Source organism: Megalops cyprinoides, chromosome 23 (assembly GCF_013368585.1).
Source record: "Megalops cyprinoides isolate fMegCyp1 chromosome 23, fMegCyp1.pri, whole genome shotgun sequence".
In the NCBI taxonomy this organism is placed as follows: Eukaryota; Metazoa; Chordata; class Actinopteri; order Elopiformes; family Megalopidae; genus Megalops; species Megalops cyprinoides.
Genome location: NC_050605.1, coordinates 832367 through 847765, shown reverse-complemented (window position 1 = coordinate 847765; position 15399 = coordinate 832367). Strand labels below are relative to the sequence as shown.

General features: G+C 43.0%; 1 long non-coding RNA gene across 1 annotated transcript; it reads right to left on the bottom strand.

Moving 5' to 3' along the window:
- Positions 1–11044: 11044 nt before the first annotated feature.
- Positions 11045–14641, bottom strand: LOC118770346. Its single transcript, XR_005004554.1, has 3 exons — positions 14377–14641; positions 11634–13415; positions 11045–11533 (listed from the first exon to the last, which is right to left on the bottom strand). It is a non-coding gene; the product is annotated as an uncharacterized LOC118770346 (long non-coding RNA).
- Positions 14642–15399: the final 758 nt, after the last annotated feature.

The window sequence follows — 15399 nt, the reverse complement described above, 5'->3', positions numbered from 1 at the left end:
AAAAGAATTTTGACTCTATGACTCTATGATGCCAAACACATATGTTTCATCTAGTAACCTTAACACATCTGTGTGAGCCTGGGAACCAAATCCAGATGGTGTTTGTGCATATCTAAAGTCCAGAAAGAGCATCTCTCTCTGGGCTGGATGCAAAACCTAAAAGAGAGATGGAGCCTGGACTTTTAGCAAACATTGCACGCACAACCAAGGGAAAGTGACCTTGTGTCCGACCAGACCCATATTTGATAATGCGGAACCCTAGACGGCAGGTAACTGGTCATTAACAAGAGGCACCATTTGGCTCTGGTTGGATGCAATGACATCCCTCTGTTATTCCAGTACACATTTTCAAACACTGTGCCGCTCTCCAGAACTGTCTCCCAGCAGTGGCAAACATAAATCTACATTCACAGATGTGATCAACAGGAGATGCAAAACATGTTTGCTTGTAGACATCACAATTTCCATTCAGAATGCACATGCTGAAAGTAATTATTCAAAATCAACAAATGACTTGCAAGTTAAATGTACACAGTGAGTTTACGGACATAATCTTGGTACTTAAAATCAACTGAAAGTGTCCGGATGACCACACAGGGATGATAAGAGCAGGGTAACAAATGTAGGCCAGAACAAACAGATTGGAAATCTGTAAACATTACATGTGTCATATAGAAACAGGGAATGGAATACTTACGGGTAAACTTAACATTGGATCACAATTGTTTGGGGGTATCCATATTGTGACAACATACAAATCTTCAATGTAAATGTTCTTCCCCTGCAGAATATTGTATACATACAATGATTCACCACATAATAACAACAGGAAAACACAGAAACACAATTAAATTTGCTGATACTGTACCTTTGATTGTGCAATCAGTTGAATCAACTCAAAGCATGCATTCCCCACCTGACAAATAGATGTTTTTTTAAGTACGGTGCTGGTAATACATAAATAAACTCATAACACAAACATTTTGAGCGACTCACAGTTGATTCCATTTCTTCATTCAGGCCCAAGGTCCAAAAGTCAACGCGGTTCAGGCATGCTTTTTTGTGCAGATTATCAACTCGTTTCCTGGTCTTTCTGTGTCCAGGACATAGCTGAGCTGTAATAAGGTTGCAAATTTTATTTCCATTTACAAAACATGATCAACACAGAACACTCCACAGTTTATCAAAGTTACACACATCCAAATTGCATTCCAACGCAAGCTGGCATGTGTGGCCAAACCACGTGCAAAGTAATAAATGGTGATGTTTGGTAGGTGCTTCCAGGAGAGAGGCAGATCTGCAAAATCTCTGGGACTCTGCCCTCAGATTAAATTTCAGGCTTTATACAGCACCATGAGGACATAGGATGACTGACAACCTTTCATTGAACCTTCTTTTCAGAAACCAAAGGTTACCTTTACCAGAGGCACCCCAGATCTTCTGAAACACTTTGTCATAAGACTGCCGGTTTTGCATCTCCTCCCTCAATCTTATGAGAAGATCCATGCAGGATCCCTTCGAGTCAACGTTGCAGGCCTTACAGAGTTTCCGCACACTTAACCTGGAAAATATTACAGCAATTGTCATGACAGATGCAATTGTGCAATTTGCCTCTGCCCCAAGTCAATATGTTACGGCAATGTACGCAACCAAACAATAACAAAAGGAATTCACATTCTGTTTCATGAGCTCATCCACAAGAAGGTCCTCTGCAATGTTGATAAGTTGTGCTTCTGCCGAGGATTTTACAGGCACTACTTTTTCATACTCGGTGTGCAGTATGATGTCACTCCTCCTGGTCTTCCTGCCAATCCATGGAGCCCAGTGCTCATAACTGGGATCTATGGCAAATGGATTGTTTTCACAGCCTAAAATGAAAACATACCCTTTCATTTGGTAACATATACTGTAAAGATGGTATGTGACATGCAATGTAAAGAAAGTCAGGTTATAGAAGACCATAATAATATACCTGTTTTGATGAAAAATGGTTGACTTACTTGAAACAAAGCCACTACAGATCATCTCCAGATGAAGAGAGTCCCAGAACTCTTCAATATTTTGTTCACTAGTATATGTCTGAGAAGGCTCTTTGAGTTCACTCACTGTGTGCAAAATACAAGGAAATACATTTTCAGCATTTCAAACAGACATCTGACAATTTCTACTTCCTTTCATTTCCTTTGAGTAATAAATTTGAAGTTTGACATTGTACAGTTAACTATTGCACAGAATTATAACCGCAACATTATTAAGATATTACAAATTTATTACTTACCAACCATGCTGAAAACCCCTTTTTTATGAAGGTCCATGATGACCACAGGGGGGTAGTACCCACAGTTGACACAACTGTATGTGTAGGCAAGGCAGTAGCCATGGAATATGGTGTCTCTGGCAGGGAATTTAACGCCTTGCAGGCTTTCCAATGAGTTTATCACTCTTGAAACGGCAACAAGGTTCTTGGGGGAGAGAGGGGATTACTTTGCATTGAAAAGATTATGCATAACTTTAAACACACAACATAAAGTTAAAAATTGGTAGACACTCACTTGTAAATTGTGTCTGAGGTAAAGGCACAGTTCCAGACTCAGAATAACATGGTCATCAAAGTTATGGAGCCCATTTTTCCATTCCTGGTACCTGTACATCATGTGGCACTCTGGACATCTTGTGATGTAGGTTGACACATCTATGGGAGTACAATACAAATTACAAACCTTTAAATAGTGTGTGTTGTGTAAGAACGTAGAAAGGAAAAAAATTACAATTACACTTACTGTCAATTACACCAGCCATGGTAACTATTTTGGCTTTTCTTGTCATCTGCACAAGTTTCTGAAGCTGCGGGTGACCTGAACAGACAGGGCATGTGGTCTCTGCTGGGAATAAGTGCCTAGGATACTCTGTTGCAGATGTATGATGTATTGCTTCCTCCAGGAGGTTGGCTGGATTTTTTTTCTCAATGTATATGTATCACACAATGCGTTCTAAATTGGTAGGTGGATATATGACATATATATCTTTTTGGGATTGCTCTGGTAGCTCAGCAGTAGAAGATGTTGTTCTGAACAAGTCTCTGTCTGAAACAAGTGCCACTTCCTGATGTTCTTGTGAGGGCAGGACACCCGTGGCTTAGCACAGGGACAATGCCATGTGTTACTTTTTGAGTTGTACGTCACAATGACTGTGCCAAGCCAACTGAAGTGCTTTATTGAAGGTTCATGCACTGACAGACAGACAGATCTTAGTTTGGGATGTACCAAAATCCACATGTACAGAAAGTGGTGCAGAAGCTGTCAGGGCAATTTCTTGTTGTTTCAGGCAGACTGCCTTCTTACTCTCTCCAAAAAAAATGACATGAAACCATTTCATCGAGTACTGCTACATCAAGGACTGCACCACGCTCTGTTGATCTCAGTAATCAAGTGAACGGATATGTCCACACAAGCTGAAAGGCAGACCACTCCGTCGTGCAAGCAAATGATATTGTCTGCATTCCTCTAATTCACAAGTGGTGGAATGATTTTCCCCCCATGTTTTCCTCTGTACGTGTAAGGGTACAGAAAATCCATGACCGGTTTTCTGAACTGTTGATGTGCCATTTGTAACATCTACACAGATGCTATTTAGATGTGTGGCAGATGTTACATCTTTGAAAGTGTCTGTACAGCCCCTTTCAGACATGCACTGAAAGCTGGAATGTATCCGGCCCCTACCTGGAGGAGCTGTATGTGAGAACACAAATGTCTGAATCAGTCGGACTGGACATTCAATTCAATTCAATTCATTTTTATTTGTATAGCGCTTTTTAAAACACAAGTTGTCACAAAGCAGCTTTACATTGTTCCCAGGCCTGAGACCCCCTGAGAGCAAGCCAACAAGGCAACAGTGGCAAGGAAAAACTCCCTATCAGGAAGAAACCTTGAGCAGAACCGGGCTCATGGGGGGGCCCATCTGCTTCTGGCCGGCACTGGGCAGATAGAGTTAGACACAATATTATGCAATGTACATTTGTTATTGACAAACAATAGCAGTTAACAGTAGAGTGATTATAAGAATGTCTCCTAGGATGTCCGGGTCTTGGAATGCAGTTGGCTTTGATGGGCAGGGCAGCGAGGTAGCAGGACTGGAAAACGAGATGAGACGCTTGGGCTACAGCTCCGGACAGGAGCCCGGAGCAGGGAATAGGAAGCAAACAGAAAACAGTGGTTAGTGGATGATAAGAATGGCAGGGATGTAGAACAGAGAGGCAGGAGAGGAGGGGCAGAGAAAAAGGTGTGCAACAAGGAAAGACCCCGGCAGGCTAACATTATGGCAGCATAACATAGGGGACGGGAGGCAAGGGACCGGCATAGTCATGAGGGCGACCCTAAGACAGTCAACACCAGATCACGGCACAGGGTCCATGAAAGCAATGACCACTTAGTCCACCAGAGACTCTATGATCCACGCCAGCACCAGGCCATGTCCCTCAGCTGAAGGATTTACTATATAGATATGTTTTGAGCCTAGACTTAAAGGTGGAGAGAGAGTCTGTTCCCCGAATCTCAGAGGGTAAACTGTTCCACAGGAGAGGGGCTTGATAGGAAAAGGCTCTACCGCCTACAGTAGTTTTGCCCACTCTTGGAATGGTGAGAAGCCCGGCATTTTGGGAGCGAAGGGCTCTCTGCGGAAGATATGGATGAAGAAGGTCCTTAAGATAAGGGGGGGCAAGCCCATTTAAAGCCTTAAATGTGAGTAAGAGTATTTTAAAAATGATCCGGTATTTAATAGGTAGCCAATGGAGAGAGGCCAGAACTGGGGTGATGTGCTCAAAGCGTTTCGTTTTAGTTAAGATTCGAGCAGCTGCATTTTGCACCAGCTGAAGGGGTTTTAATGAGACGTTTGCACATCCTGACAAGAGGGCATTACAGTAGTCTAATCTGGATGTTACAAAGGCATGGATTAGTTTTTCAGCGTCGTTAATTGATACGATTTTCCTGATTTTAGCAATATTTCTCAGATGGAAGAAGGCAGTCCTAGAGGTGTTAAGTTATGTGAGTTTCAAAGGAGAGCTCGGGATCAATAACAACACCAAGGTCTTTGATGGCTGCACTCGGGGCAAGGGAGACACCATCAAGGTCCAATGTAAAATGAGTGAGTTTGCTCCTGATTGAATTTTAGCCTATGACCAATATTTCGGTTTTGTCCGGGTTGAGGAGGAGAAAGTTTCGGGCCATCCAATTCTTTACATCTGTTAGGCAGGCCTCCATGTTTGAAATATTCAGAGGGACATCGGGTTTGACTGATATGTATAACTGAGTGTCGTCCGCGTAACAGTGGAAATTAATGTCATGTTTACGGATGATATCGCCAAGAGGCAGCATGTATAACGAGAAGAGCAGAGGTCCAAGCACAGATCCTTGAGGTATACCATATTTTACTCTGGAACGAGCGGAGGATTCGTTGTTGATGGAGACAAACTGATATCGTTCTGATAGATAAGATCTAAACCAAGATAGGGCATGTCCACTTATGCCAACCAGGTTTTCGAGGCGGTCAAGGAGGATACAATGATCGATGGTATCAAAGGCTGCACTTAGGTCTAGTAGCACAAGAAGAGAGATACAGCCATTGTCACAGGAGAGTAGAAGGTCGTTGAGCACTTTCAGGAGAGCGGTTTCCGTACTGTGGTGAGGTCTAAATCCGGACTGGAAAACTTCCAAAATGTTGTTAGAGTGTAAAAAGGCACAGAGTTGCTTTGATACCGCTTTTTCCAGAATTTTGGAGAGGAATGGAAGGTTCGAGATGGGCCTATAGTTTGACAGGTCATTGGGATCAAGATTAGGCTTTTTCAGAATAGGCTTGATAACTGCTACTTTAAAGGGCTGAGGTACGTGTCCAGACATAAGAGAGGCATTGATAAGATTTAATAGTGGTGTGCCAATTGCAGGCAATAGCTGTTTTAGGAAGCCAGTTGGTATGGGGTCAAGTTGGCTGGTAGAGTTATTAGATGAATTGAGAAGAGAAGAAAAGTCGCCAAATTCAATGGGTATAAAAGAGTCGAAGCGCGGGGCGGGCCTAATAGACATGTCTACATAATCTGGAACGGGACTGGCCAGGCAGGAACCAGAAGTTGATGAGAATTTTTGTATTGTGTCTCTTATCTTTAAGATTTTACTGTCAAAGAAGTTCATGAAGTCACTGCTACTATAAATTGCTGGTATGGTAGGGTTAACTGATGCAGGACTCTTGGTTAATCTGGCAATAGTGCTAAACAGGTACCTAGGATTGTCCTTGTTTCTCTCAATAAGAGTAGAGAAATATTTGGATCTGGTAGCTGTGAGGGCATGCTTGTAATTTAGGAGACTTTCCTTCCACGCCAGGAGAAAAACCTGTAGTTTGGTGGAGCGCCATTTTCTTTCGAGTTTTCGTGTGGCTTGTTTGAGAGCACGAGTATGGTCGTTATACCAAGGTGCTAGCTTCTTGTCTGTGATTTTCTTCCTTTTGAGGGGAGCAACGGCGTCTAGAGTTTTACGCAAAGTAGAGTCGATTCTGTCCGCGAGTAGATTAATTTCAGTTGAGCTGGGGTTTGAACATAAACTAGAGGAGATTTCGTTGTGCAGGTAGTATGATGTAGGGAGCTCGTCGATAAAGGCATTTGCTGTAAGAGAGCAAAACGTGCGCCTGGAAGAAAATCTAGGCTCCGAGTATGTGAAGCACGTTAGTGGTAAATTGAAAGAGATGAGATAGTGGTCGGATAACACAGGATTGTGTGGCATGATTTCCACCTGGTTAATGTCTGCTCCATATGTGAGGACCAAATCAAGAGTATGGTTGCGGCAATGTGTGGGTTTGTCCACAGCTTGATAGAGTCCAATGGATTCGATGATGGACAAAAATGCTGTTCTGAACGGGTCATGTTCATTATCCATATGGACATTAAAGTCGCCTACTATTACAGCTTTTTCTATATTGACAACCAGGTCAGATAGAAAATTGGCAAATTCCGATAAGAAAACACTGTAAGGGCCAGGTGGCCTGTAAATTATAACAAGGGTAAATAGCTGAAATGCAGTCTTGTCAGGATGTGCAAAGCTAAGTACTAATAGTTCAAATGAATGGAAGTTATAGCCAGGTTTAAGGGTGGCACAGAGTTTGGAGCTGTGTACAGCAGCAACGCTGCCACCTCTACCAGTAGGTCGAGGGACCTGGTGATTACAATAACTGGGAGGAGTTGATTCGTTGAGAGCAACAAAGTCATTAGGTTTAAGCCATGTTTCAGTCAGGCATAAGATATCAAAATGGTGATCAGTAATCAATTCGTTTGTTAATAAAGCTTTAGGTTGTAGCGATCTGATATTTATTAACCCAATCTTAAGGACCATTTGTCTACAGGTAGTACTTTCAGGTTTGGCAGACTTAATTTTTATTAAATTATCAGCACAAATGCCCCTACTGGATGTTTTTAAGAAGTTTGGGACGGAGGGTCGTGGAACAGACACTGTCTCTATGGGATTGTTAAGTGGTGGTTCCAGGGAAAAAGCAGACAACTGTGTAGGACAGGAAGTCTGCTGCCTGGCCTTGGCCCTGATTAGTCAAGGTTTAGTGGAATTCAGACTATGATCTATGTTACTAGAGATGATAGCTGCACCCTCCCTCGAGGGGTGGAGGGAAGGTGAGGTGAACTGAGTGTACTGAATCCCTAGTCAAAAAGATTTGTTCCTTCCTCTTTGCAAACATGCACGCTGATTAGCTGGCATAGCAGCTATAACTCTCCCTCCAGTGGATATTAGATATGTGGTCTGTCCACGAAGCAGCCTATCACAAAACTGTATCAGCAGTACGTTCATGACAACAACTAGCCAATGGCTGAAATGCTAAAACTCTCCAAGCACCTCCCACTGGCCATCTTGGCACAGCTGACGATGTGGGACAATGCAAAAGATCAGGTGACTACGAAGACTCTAAACTCCACCGACTGACCTGATGAACTGTTGACAAGTTCCTCAGTTCACCAGCTCGTTCGGACTCCAAAGATTCACTGACTATGAAGACCTGGTGACTAGGCTACGTGTTGCCAGAATCGCTAGTTCTCAGTATAGCAGGCTTGGGCTACATCTGCCATTGACTGTGACGATGCAAAAGGAATCAGAGCGCTTCCGTGACATTATTATAGGAATTAAAAACAATATTAAACATTATTTTGCTCCTCTACCTGCAATATTATTTTATATTTATATTTTTAGCAGTAGCATATTTTAGGTGCGCACAATGTATCACAGTTCTTGTTTATCACAACTGCAATTTTACGTAGGCTACGATGTATTTAATGTTGACGTCACATTTCCTTTTAACGTGAATAAAGTCCTTATTAATAAATACTGACAAATCAACATAGTAGGCTACAAAACAAAACAGAAATATGATGCATAAGCCTATGCATCACATTTGTAGCGTACTATGTCTACATTAACAACAAATAAAAATACGACATCACTGACTAGGCCTACACGTATATTAAAATGTCTAGTTAGTTCAAAACTTGAAAAACGAAGTTATTCTCTTCGGATATAAGTGTGGCTCTTTTTTCATCAGTGCTTTTTTTTAGTGTTAGCAAATGACATGTATGTCGGGAAGTAAACTGACAGTTGCCGCCGCGTTGAGCACTGTGTCTGGGAATTAATTGGGAACCGCGGGTGCGTGCTTGGGCCGGGGCTGCTGAATGGCTGCTGCTGCCGTGCTGGCGGGGTCCAGTTTCGTTTCGTTTAGTTTTTTCTTGTGTTTTTTCGGTTTGGATTTTGGTTACCGTTTTCGGCCGGGTTTTCCTTTCGGTTGGGGAATATTTTTGGTTAAGTTTGGTTTTGTTTATTTTGTGTTTTGGGGGAGAGATCCCGGGAGGGGATCTCTTTTAATAGGTGCGGGAGTGAGGAGTGAGTGACGGCGGAGCGCTGCAGATCCGGATCGCTTCCATGAGTGATGCCTGGGACAGGCAAAGCAGCGGAAGCCGGCGGGAGAAGAAAAGCGAGGCTGGAGCGGCGGCACCCCAGGCTGGGCAGGAGGCGAATTGGGGCGGTGCCCCTGTGCAGTAAGGAACGTGACTGGCGGTGTTGCCATTTGTGTGTGCGCGATCCTGATTGCAATCTGCCCAGCCTAGCAGAGCGGGTGATTCGTGCCGCTGTGTTCCTTTTCCCCCAGCACGGCCATAACGCCTGCTCCGGAGCTGCGCGAGAAGGACAAGTGGCGAACATCAGCCCCGAGAGGGAGCGTTCTGGACCAAGGGCATCAGCAGCACTTTTTTTTGGGTTTCGTTTTTCTTTATTTTGGGAGGCAAGTGGAGCCCGGCATAGCAGCGCGGGCCGAGTTGCATCCCACCTTTTGTGTTTGTTTGCGTGTGTATGAGGACCCACTCCTCCCTGGCGGCCGAGAGGGGTCTCGTTTCTGCCATCAGGGCCAGCGCTGGAGGCGAGTCTGGAGTCACGGTGTGGAGTGTGTGTGTGCACCACGGGGTAGTGTGGAGTGGCTGGGATTGCTGTGCTGTGTGTGGGGAGAGGGCAGTCTCGCTCTGGATGCCGGGCCGAGCGAGGAGAGAGCGGGTCGAGGGAAGGGCCGCCATAGAGAAGGGGGAGGAGGAAAGTTAGGAGGGGTGGGGTCAGCAGAGCGTGAGCCGTCCCTGCATGAACAGTGTGTGTGTGTGTGTGTTTTTTTTTATTTATTTTCAATAAAGTTTTTGTATCCGTACTCCTGGGTCCTGGTCGTCTGTGGCGGGCGGATCTATTTGGGGAACCTGAGTTGGGTGCCGGGCCAACATTGGTGGTTGTGACTCTCGACACCCCCTGACATGTATTTAGGCTATTACACGCGTTAAAATGAGGGGTTCTATTACCTTCCTAAAGACGAAAGTATACTTTGCAGCTGCATGATTGTTTGAATAGCATGGTGCAATTTCATGTTATAAATATTACGATTTAATTTCATTGACATTTGGTTTCCCACGTGCTGTTTTGCCGCAGAGCAGGCTAATAATGGACGTGATATTTGGAACAATGTAGAGTAACTTTTAAAATGCAATAAAACTATTTACAGCTTCGTGTATGCCGCCCGGATATGGAAATGAACGAATCAGTGAGTCAAAGATTCGAATCATTTTATTGAACTGAACGAAAGGAACCGAATCACTGAAACGAATCGTTTTGAACACCACTAGTGAATATAGCAGGTAACGTTCTGGAGGATCCACCGCCAGTGAGTTGGCGTGTTGGTGACGTTTCTATCTATCATGCGACTGGCGCGAAACCGGAAGAATACAAACATCTGCCTCGTAGTCTTTTCTGCGTGCCTGAATATTGCTTTCCACTGTTTGGTTGACATTGAGGATACGTCCAAATACATGCTATTTTGAGTCCAATGATCGTTAAAGAGAGAGTTAGCTATACTGTAGTTATACTGCCAAAACTTGTCTCTTGCGACGATCAATAACGTTGGTTAGTAGTTTATCTGGTTAGTAGCTAGCTAAGCTGTAGTTAAGTAATAGTGAAAGGTATAGTGAGACAGGTGAACTGGTGACCTAACATTACATAGTGAACAACAAAAACTTATCTTCCTGTTACAGTAAATGTATAATTAATAAATTATGTGTACTGGTAGCACCATTTGGATGGCTATGTGTGGTTTTTTTTATAGGTTACCCAAAAGTACAATAGCTATGCTCGCCTTCTCCTCCTCCGTGCCACATTATGTGCCCGTACCACCGAAAGGTAAGATATTGAAAAGAACTTCAACTCGCGAATGCTTTTCGTGAACTCGTCAACACTTTTCACTTGTGCGAATGCAAGTGGCGTCTAACTGGAAAATACAAGGAAATCTGGACGTTTCTAAACTCGCAATGGTTTCAAGCGACAATGTAACATACTACAAATGTAATTATTAATGGTCGCATACTGGGTGCTACACTGAAAAATAGCATGCAGTATACAGTATATACTTGTGTAGTACGCAGTATGCAGTAGGCGGTTTCGAATACAGCCACTGCGATTTACAGCCGCAGCGTACTTTTTGCGTCATGTCCTGCCTCCTGCACGCTCTACCCCCGCGCGGCCCCTCACCTAAACCAAACCGCAGTATTTCCACTTCTGCAGTGTGCTACATGTGTAAAAGGGAAATTCCGGCCAAGCTCCGGACCTGATTCTCCGGACCTTGTCCGGTGTTTATATGTGAAAACAGCTTAAGTCTTCTGGTTAAGTTCTTTTTTAAAACTGTTGTGGTACAATGGGGACATTTCACTGTCTGTTTTGGTTGTACATGTGCTGTCATAGTGGTTTTACGTCCTTGGAGAGGGCTCAGCCAGTCCGCCACGTGGTAGAGAGGGCTCAGCCAGTCTGCAGGGTGGTGAAGAGGGCTCAGCCAATCCGCCGGGTGGTAGAAAAGGCTTGGACTCTTTACACACCAGCAGGTGTGTTGTCCTGTCATTCTTCCTGATAATGGTTCTGTCACAGAAAGGGCAGTGAAAATGGCCTTGTGTCCTGCAGCGTACACCTGCAAATGACTTTGTCTACAAAAGGGGAACAGTTAAGAATAAAGGACATGAGCATGATTGCAAGAATGGACCAGAACTGAAATCCATTAACTACAAGATTATAACATTACCATACCTTTGAAAGACAATGCAGTTCTTTGCAGTTTGTCTACATGGAGCTGCACTCTTGTCCAATGGCTGGTTGCCTTGAAGTTGAGGCAGAGCGGACAGTTACAGTGCTGTGCAAAAGTTTTTGCCCCCTTACTGATTTTTTACCTTTTTGCACCTTTGTCCCACTTAACCTTCTCAGATCATCAAACAAATTCAAACATTACACAAAGATAACCCAAGTATTAAAAAAATGCAGTTGTCCTGTTGTGATTTTATTTGTTAAGTGAAAAATCCTATCCAAACCTACATGATCCTCTGTGAAAAAGTAATTGCCCCCTTGTTAAAAGGTGAGGTAATTGTGATAAATCTTATTATTGGGGAATGCTGAGTTCAATTTCATGGCCACACCCAGGACTGATTGCTGCCAGACATTTCCAATCAGGAGATCACTAACATAAAACCTGTCTGACAAGGTGAGGTAGGCCATACTGAACACACATCATGCCGCGTTCCAGTGAGCTTCAAGAGCAAACAAGAAAGAAGATTATAGAGATGTCTCGGTCTGGGAAAGGATACAAAGCCATTGGTAAATGTTTGGGACTCCAGCGGAGCACTGTCAGAGCCATTATCCATAAATGGAGAAGGCATGGCACAGTGGTGACCCTTCCCAGGAGTGGCCGACCTAGCAAAATTACTCCAAGAGCACGGTGCAGACTAGCTGCAGAAGTCCAAAAGGATCCAAGAACCACGTCTAAACAACTGCAAGACTCACTTGCCACAGTTAATGTCAATGTTCATGACTCCACCATCAGAAAGACACTAGGCAAAAATGGCATCCATGGAAGAGTTCCGAGGTGAAAGCCACTGTTGACCAAAAAGAATATCAAGGCCCGACTCACTTTTGCCAAGAAGCATCTTGATCATCCCCAAAGCTTTTGGGAAAATGTCCTCTGGACTGACGAAACTAAAGTTGAACTTTTTGGGAGAAATGCATCCCGTTACATCTGGCGCAAAAAGAACACTGCATTTGATAAAAAGAACATTGTGCCAACAGTGAAATATGGTGGTGGAAGTGTGATGATCTGGGCTTGCTTTGCTGCTTCAGGACCTGGGCGACTTGCCATTATCGATGGAACCATGAATTCTGCTCACTACCAAGAAATCCTGGCAAAGAATGTTCGGCCATCAGTTCGAGACCTCAAGCTAAAGCGCACCTGGGTTCTGCAGCAAGACAACGATCCGAAGCACACCAGCAAGTCCACTTCTGAATGGCTAAAAAAGAACAAAATGAGGGTTTTGGAGTGGCCTAGTCAAAGTCCCGACCTGAACCCTATTGAGATGCTGTGGCATGACCTTAAAAAGGCTGTTCATGCCCGAAAACCATCCAATCTGGTTGATCCTAAACAATTTTGCACAGAAGAGTGGGCCAAAATCCCATCACAGCGATGTGAAAGACTCATCACCTCTTATCGCAAACGCTTGACTGCAGTTATTGCTGCAAAAGGCGGTTCAACCAGCTATTAGGTTTAGGGGGGTAATTACTTATTCACATGGGCCTATGTAGGTTCAGATGTTTTTTTTCCCCTTAATAAATGACATTGGCACTGAAAACTGCATTTTGTGTTTTATCTTTGTATAATATTCAGGTTTGCTTGATCTGAAATGGATGAGCGTGACAAACGTGCAAGAAATGTCAGAAATTGGTCAGGGGGCAAATACTTTTGCACAGCACTGTATATAGTTTGCAGCAGGTTGTACATCGTATTACTGCTGGCTTAATACCAGCTAGTAGAATGGAAAGGTGCATCTGCAAAAACAGAATATAATGTAAGAGCAGTACTAATATGTGGGACAATCAATACCTTGGACCAAGAAGAAGTAGTGCATGTGTGACTTCTCTGTCAGCTGATTACTGTTCTGTCATGCAATAAAGAAGCTTGTGAAATGCTGGACCAAGTACATTGTGAAAGGAGGGGAGTATGTTAAATAAAGTTGGGGCTTGTGGCGGAAAAGAAGACATGATGAAAATACTGTCGTCGTCGCCCCCCCCCCCCCCCCAAAAAAAAAATAAATAAATGAATAAATAAAATAATAATAATAATTGCAATCACAAAATAAATTCAATATCGTAAGAGCACCTGTCATCGGTCGGGTTATTCGCGACGAAATTGAAAATGATTGCTGTTGTACATAACGGAAAATTGCAGTACCGCCCCTATTTTTTCCCTGTTTCCACAAACAAACTACAAGTACCCCAGTCGTAGCATTAGTGACGTTGGCTACTTGGGGGCTGTGTGTCGGCCATTTTTATGAAGAAGCAATCAGTTTCACTTAACTGTCGCTATTAAGGAATTCCGACCGTGCGCCAGTCTAAAAGTTCATATTGTAAAGGAAGACGTATTAGTACATCAAGTGAAATGAAGTTGATTCTTCTCGTGTAGATGGTTTATATTGTGTATTTTCACGGGAAAAACCTTTCACTGCCTTTTCCTGAATACATACGTTAGCGCTTGAGGTGGTCGATAAAAGGTGTTACTGCGGCAATCATATAGTCAGCGAATTGCTATCGTTAATCACGGAAGATAAATGGGAACAGGTCGACCATAATGACAGGTTTAAAGGTGAAGTTTTAACAAACACTATATAGCTCACCACACTGGACAACCACAGTTAAACAAGACATAACCCAAATGTAACTCTTATTAGCTTCACACTATTCCCACCCTGGAAGCAAATAGTAGCATGCACTCACGACGCAAAGTACTTACCATATACAGTACTCAAAATTCCACTTGTGCTGGCTCACAGTCAAGAAAGATTCGCAGAATTATTTTAGGGGAGGTATCTGTGTCTCTATTCCCATTGGCTTAGGATCAAAGGGACATGTTGCATTGATAGGTCAGAGGGCTAAGAGTGACATGAGCTACCATCGATATAGCACCGACCTCAACGTTTTCATTGAGGAAATGATTGACAACCGTAAACTTGTTATTTTTTGTCAACTTGAAGATGACTACTGTTTGTTTGTTTGACGTTTTTTTTTGGTTCAATGTATTTGTTTAACAGTGTTTCATGTTTAATAAATACTGTGACAAAAATGCCTTTTGTTCTCAAAATGTCATAATACCATATATTCTCGTTATTTGTGTTATTAATAGTAGTAGTATTACCAATGCTGCATTACAGAAACTTTCACGGAACGCCATGTGTAATTGGTCTGCGGTGAAGAGGAAACTGCATGGAGGAACATTTTCTATTAATGTGAATCTTGAGTCTGTAATTGTTGAGTTGGTTATTACAAATCAACAAATAATGTAACAGTATTTATGCACTGTATCAGCTGTATCACATTTGTCGTTCAACACATTTCGCAATGTAAACGTCATAGAACAGAGTAGTGCTTATACAGAAAAGGGGGAAACATTTAAATCTTTAAAACTGAATTTTAAACAAAATGTATTACCAATCAAGATTACTTTTACTAATCACCGAGATTTTATTAGCATGGACAATTGGGGAAAACATGTCAGTAATGTGTCACTTAAACACAAGCATGCAGATAATTAGCTTGTTTGCCAAACAGGACGGGATACACCATATACAAAGTGTCACTTTAACAAAAACACGCAGTTAGTCGGCTTGTTAGCTGATGATGTTTTAAAATGGAAGGAGTTGTGAGCACAATAGTGATGACAGTAATAATAATAATGCAACAACACGACCTTACAAATGGTTAAGGCAAGCAACAATGCTAGGCTACCGATAGCCAATGCTAGGCTAGCGACTATGCT